The sequence below is a fragment of the Onychostruthus taczanowskii genome, unplaced genomic scaffold (assembly GCF_017590055.1).
Source record: "Onychostruthus taczanowskii isolate IOZ18803 unplaced genomic scaffold, ASM1759005v1 scaffold34, whole genome shotgun sequence".
NCBI classification, from domain to species: domain Eukaryota; kingdom Metazoa; phylum Chordata; class Aves; order Passeriformes; family Passeridae; genus Onychostruthus; species Onychostruthus taczanowskii.
In genome coordinates, this window is record NW_024500794.1 from 3,098,964 (window position 1) to 3,104,963 (window position 6,000).

Below are 6,000 nucleotides of genomic sequence, written 5' to 3' on the forward strand. Positions count from 1 at the left end.
AATATGTTCGCCTGGACAATAGATGAAATATTTTTCCAGAATGCATAACTCAGTGATAGGGATTGAGTGGTGGTTATCATTTGTTCTGCTTCTTCCTCCTTTTCTTCTGCTTTGTCCCCCTTTACTAAACGAGTGGACTTTCATGTCCGTTTCTTGTCTGTAGGGTGACTGACACTGGCATGGGTTGGGTCTCTGGTTCAGCTGCAGTCCCTATCACCAGGGTTGGAGAAGCTGCAGTGCCTAACACTTTGCCATCAGATCCAGACAATCCTGTCCCCTTGAGGTTCTGAAGAGTGTTGAACAGGGATCAGCAGGCATGGGCCAGGCCCCAGCACACCTCTGTGACTTGTGCCTGTCTGGAATTGACAGGGTAAGTGCATATTTTTCCCAAATATTCATTCTGCACTTGTTCAGGGAGGAGGTTCCAAGACACTGGGGGTGCCCACTGTCCTAGGTACTTGCCGTATGCTATCCCACACATTCTGCTACTTGTAACTATCCAGACTCGGGGAATTCTCTTGGTCTTATTCCCAAATAGTTGTTTAACCATGAACAAGACCTGGAACACATTCAACATTCCTGGAAATAGGACCGTGCTGGTTTCAACATCCCAAGGACATTCACAATTTTCAAAATCCTCAAACATTACTGCAGTTATCCTGGCAGGAAAGGGGAAAGTGTGGAAGGATATCTCCTGCGTAGGTTGTCTCTTGGAGGAGGAAAGCAAAAAGGTGTGATTATTGGTAGTTCCCAACAGATGGCTCTCGAAGAACACAGGTGAGCAATGCTGAGTACACACACCAGATTAGTCGTGCAACCAGTAATTCTATCATATCACAAGCCAGCATTACAAAGTACAATAAAACGATAACCTTAGCCCAGGCCTCAAAGGTGATAAAGCCAAGAGAGGGAACACGTGCTGCAAGTAAAGTGCTGCATAATACAGCCCTGAGAACAAGTGCAATGACTCTGAGAGCAAGTAAACCAATGTTGTGACCAGTGATTGTTAAACCAATGCAGCGAATGCTCATAACAAATTTGTTCTAACGTGCTCTGCTCAGGTCTGTCCTTATCGGACCCCGCAATGCTTCATGTTGGGTGCCAAAAAGGATATTGACACAGTGTAACGCCAGCTGGCAACTAAGTACCAGCAGGATTCACTGCCCCACCCAACCCACAGAGGGATGGGGAGGAGAACCGGGAAAAGGTCAGATCTGTGGGTTGGGATAAGAACAACTTAAGAATTGACAAAAAGTAAAATAATAATGCAACTAGTAATAACTGTAATGAAAACAGAGATAATGGAAAGAGAGAAATGAAAGTCAATATAAGAAAAGTCAACAAGCCAACAGTCATGCACAATACAGTTGCTCACCCCCCACTGACTGCTGCCCAGCCTATCCCCTAGAAGCCAGCAGTGACTCCTGGCCAGCTTCTTCCAGTTTGTATACTGAGCATGACATTCTGTGGTATGGAATACCCCGTTGGCCTGCCTGGGGCAGCTGTCCTGGCCATGCTCCCTCCCAGTTTCTTGTGCACCTGCTTCCTGGCAGAGCATGGGAAGCTGAAAAATCCTTCACTTAGGGTAAGCATTACTTAGCAACAATGACAGCATCATTGTATAATCAACATTATTCTCATACTGAATTCAAAACACTGCACCATACCAGTTACTAGGAAGAAAATTGACTCTATCCCAGACAAAACCAGGACAGCTGTTCTGTTTTACTTTTAAAACAAGTGTCTGGAAGGGGCTCTGGTAAAGTCTTTTTGGCTTATCAGTGTGATTTGGCTTGTTTCTGACAAAGAATTCTCCCTCTTAATTCCCTGCCAGCAGATCAGGGTCTGTGCCTCATGCATTCACTTTCCTTCCTTCTGCCTCAGCACCATCCTCACATAATTTCCATGTCTACAAACTGGATCACAGCTGCTGCTCAGTGAACAGATTGATTGTGTCTGCCTCACTGCCCTCACACCTCAGCTTTGCTGATCCTTCCCCTTTAGCCACAGAAATGACCAGTGACAGCCCAGATGTACCAACAGACTGTATCTGTAGTTCTCTGTCTGAACCTCTGTAATGCACACCTTGTACTAGGAAATCTGCCAAAGCATTCCATTGCTCCAGAGCAGCTGCAGAAAATACCCAAACAAAACAGTGAAATATTTAAGAAGACAAATTGTTCTTATCCTCAGTACAGGTGTCTCTGAGGCTTGAGATGCCTGCTCCAAGAGAAACCTGATCTTTGAGTAAAATATGCCCAGGAGATCTTAGCTGATGGAACTGTGCAATAAACCACAGTAGGGTAGGAGACAGATCTGTGCTAATTCAGCAGGGATGAAATTCCTTCTCAGTCAGAAATCTGAACAGCAGTTCAAGTCCAGATACAGGCAGATTAACCTTACAGCTGCTGTGTATTTTTACTAGAAGAAGTAACTTTGTGCTATTTATGAAAGTTAGGCTAATGACTTAAGCACAGTTTTGGTTGGATGTTTTAAAGATTTACACACCCTCCTCCCTAGCATATTATGTACTAATTGTTATGCCTAGTATGGAGACTTATGTGTCTCATCTTTTCCTTTCTCATTTTGACATGGCAATGTTAATGTGGCCAGAGCTATCACAGTATGACAATTTATATCCATCTACACTTGATATAAAATTTCAGAAATAACTTGCATTTGTCTGTCTTCTGTGTAATCCATGGCATGTTGTATTTTTATCAATGAATTCATCAGAGAACTGCTTGAAAGTTTGGGTTCTTGCTTTCCTCATATTTGCAAGGAAACTGTAATCCAGATTGAGCCAAGGAAAGTAGTACTGAGGAACAAGGATCAGGTCAGACAGAATGGGAAAGGTGAGATCCTCCTTGCTAGGTTTTGTGAAATCCCCTTTAGTTATCAGTCTTCTAACTTATCCTTTTTGGGACTTTATCGTAAATCATTGGACCACATGTGTGAGAAGACCATCAAAGTACACAGGCTCAGGCTCAAAAAGACCCTTCTTTGATTAAATGTGTAACTGCTGCGGGGTCTTAGAGTCATGCAATACCAGTTTGCCTCCAGCAAACACTAACAGTATAAAACTTTTTACGCTGTAAACTTATTTGATTTTCCTACCTGTTCCTTCCAAATCTAATTTCTTTTCTTTTATTTAGGTTAACACCCTTTTCACCTACTCCTTGCTTCTGCTATGCTTCGTGTCTGTTTTCTGCTGTCCCTGAGAAAACATAGACCCCTTTTGCCGCTCACTCTCCCTCCTGTTTCAAATCCTTTTCCTGTCTTACTGACTCCTCAATATTTAATTTTATCAAACACCTCCTCTATCCTTTCACTCCAGGGCTATTGTTCCACAAACTCTGGGACATAAACAGGTGATCCTGAACAGGAGCAATCCTTTAAATTTACCCTGGGAGTGCCCAATGTGGACTTTGTGTTCAAGAAAACAGGTCTTCTAAACATCTTCTAAAAGTATGTGTTACAAACAAGTTTATTTCAAGTCACTGATGTCTATGTGAGTAGAAAACCAACCTGCAGGGCTTCAAAATCTACTGCAGCTCAACAAATAGCAGCATTAACATAATCAGACCCAAATGACCCATGATCCGATTCTATTTACTCAGAAATTCTGCCATTTCTATGGCACAGTATTGAGATAAACTACTAGCATTAACAACCTGCTGAGAAGGATTTGATTTCTTAGGGAAACCTTTTATGTTGTGCTAGGCTAGTTGATGAGGTATCAGGTTTGCTGTTAATATCATTGCTGCTTCCGGACTGGAAAAAAAATTCTTTTCATCACCTCAGTGTAATAATGTTGCTCAGCATGCCATGTACTGTGTGACCTTCTCCCAGCTGGAGATGTAGCATTCCACTGAAATACTTACTGCTAAATTTACAGATAATTATTTATTGCATGGCATTATTTCCACAACTAATGATCTTTGCTCCTTTCCAAACATTTAAAAAATATCATTTTACACCTTGAAAACCTTGAGTCATGGGGAAATTTGGGGAACACCTGTCTTGTACTACATTTGCATGTGGTGTGGAGCTCAGCAATGGTTGATATTCTGGGTGGATTAAGTTCAGTCCTTGTCGTATTCTACAAGTGAGATTAAAATCAGCAGCTAGAGCACACCTAGGACAACCTGAACATTTGAGGTAGGGGAAAACGTAAGGTTTGCTTAATTAAAGGAAAAAGGTAGATCACTGAAGGAGACCCCAGATTCAGGGCCTTTCTCAAGACTGTTCCCATGAGATCCACAAGGTTTTATTTTTTGGAACAAGCATAACATTTAGTACAGAGAAAAGAAACTTGGTTAAACAAAATTAGACAAATGTTAAATTTGCAAGACAAGGATGTTTGTGGAGGAAAACACAAAGAGAGACATTTATAGAAAGGCAGTGTTCCATGGGCCATAAACAGAGTTAATTGCGGTTCTCAGAATGTTTCCCACATTCCCTGTGATCACTGCCATGGGCCAAGTTTCCCTTTACATACACCACAGTATTCCTGATGACTGCAAGTCCACACAGTGCTTTGAGATCCTCTGCATAACTGAGTTTGTTTCTGGCATCTTCACACATACCTTTGGCCATTTCATCTCTCCTTTCCCTGTCCTGTGAGACCACCACCACAGTAATTCAGGTCTCATTATTTGCTTCCTTCTCTTTGTTGGTCTGTAAGATGAGTGATTTGCTGTGTGCACTGGGATTTAAGATACACGCTGGTTAAATCTGTGGTATGAGGGTGGACTGACAAAGTGATAAGGCCAATGCATTCTCGATGGGTTAAATAATGACTAACACTGGGGGGGTCACTCTCTCAGCAGAGTGCCTTCTGTATCTACAGTTCTGACTGACACAGCACTAACAGAAACATGCTATATTTGAGACCTTCACCCTGGAAGATTTGTTTACAGTCAGGAAGTAGTATCTCGGTCTGACAATTACATAACATCATTAAACTTGACTAAAACTATCAATAGGTGTGACTGATGCCACTAGGAAAGGGATCACTCATACAGCTAATACTGGGCAACTACTAACATCCCTTTTAATTTTAGATTATCAACATTCTTTACTATTTACAAACAGAAGGAATGTAATAATATTCTTCATTCTCCCTCAGATCTAATTTTTGAAAATTTTATTGTTTTGCCTTTATTTGATTTCCTACACTTTTAAGCAGAAACTTTCTACTCTCTTCTTCTTTCAACAGAAGTAATTTTTCTCCACAAAAGAAAATGAATTTTCCCCTTTTCTTGAAGGACTTTTGTAGTGCTTCATACAGCATACAGAGATGCTGTGGGTGCAGCTGTATGAGGTGTGGGTGGTGTGTTCCAGCTCCTGGCAGGCACATCTGCAGGCCTGTAGAGCAGCAAGCAGCAATCCTCTAGAGCAAGGCAGCACCACGGTCATCCCCACTGCTCCCATTTTGCTTTCCTTCCTATGGTCAGTGAAACTGCTTTGTTGTTTGAGCGCATAATTTAAAATAATCGGCCTTTTTGGCATGTAGGAGCAGTTAGGTTGAAAAGGTTTGCATGATTAAACAAGTGGCGCTAAGTTACAGCAATACGAACTTCAGTTAATCCATACAGTGATCTACTGCATACTGCAGCTAAAAACAACTTTGATTTTGAGGCTTTTTTTCAAATATTAACTTCCTCGTAACAGCACCTTTAGCCATCTGCATGCGGGCACCAAATTTGAAGGGGTTTTCTGCACTCTTGAAGTTTGACACCAAAAGCCCTGTTGTGATTTCACTTAAGGAAGGGGAACAACATTCCTGTTCCTGAGTTTTGGAAGCAGGCATTTTAATTCTTATCACTAAGAACTCCTGCGGAGCCCCACATAATTTTCAGTGTAAAGTGCTAAATACCACAGAGCCGCAGAAGGAAGGACCTTAAAGATTCGGAAAGGACCTTAAAGATTCGCTGGCTCCACCCCTGCCACGGGCAGGGACATCTTCCAATAGATACGTCTGGAGAGGAAGTGAGA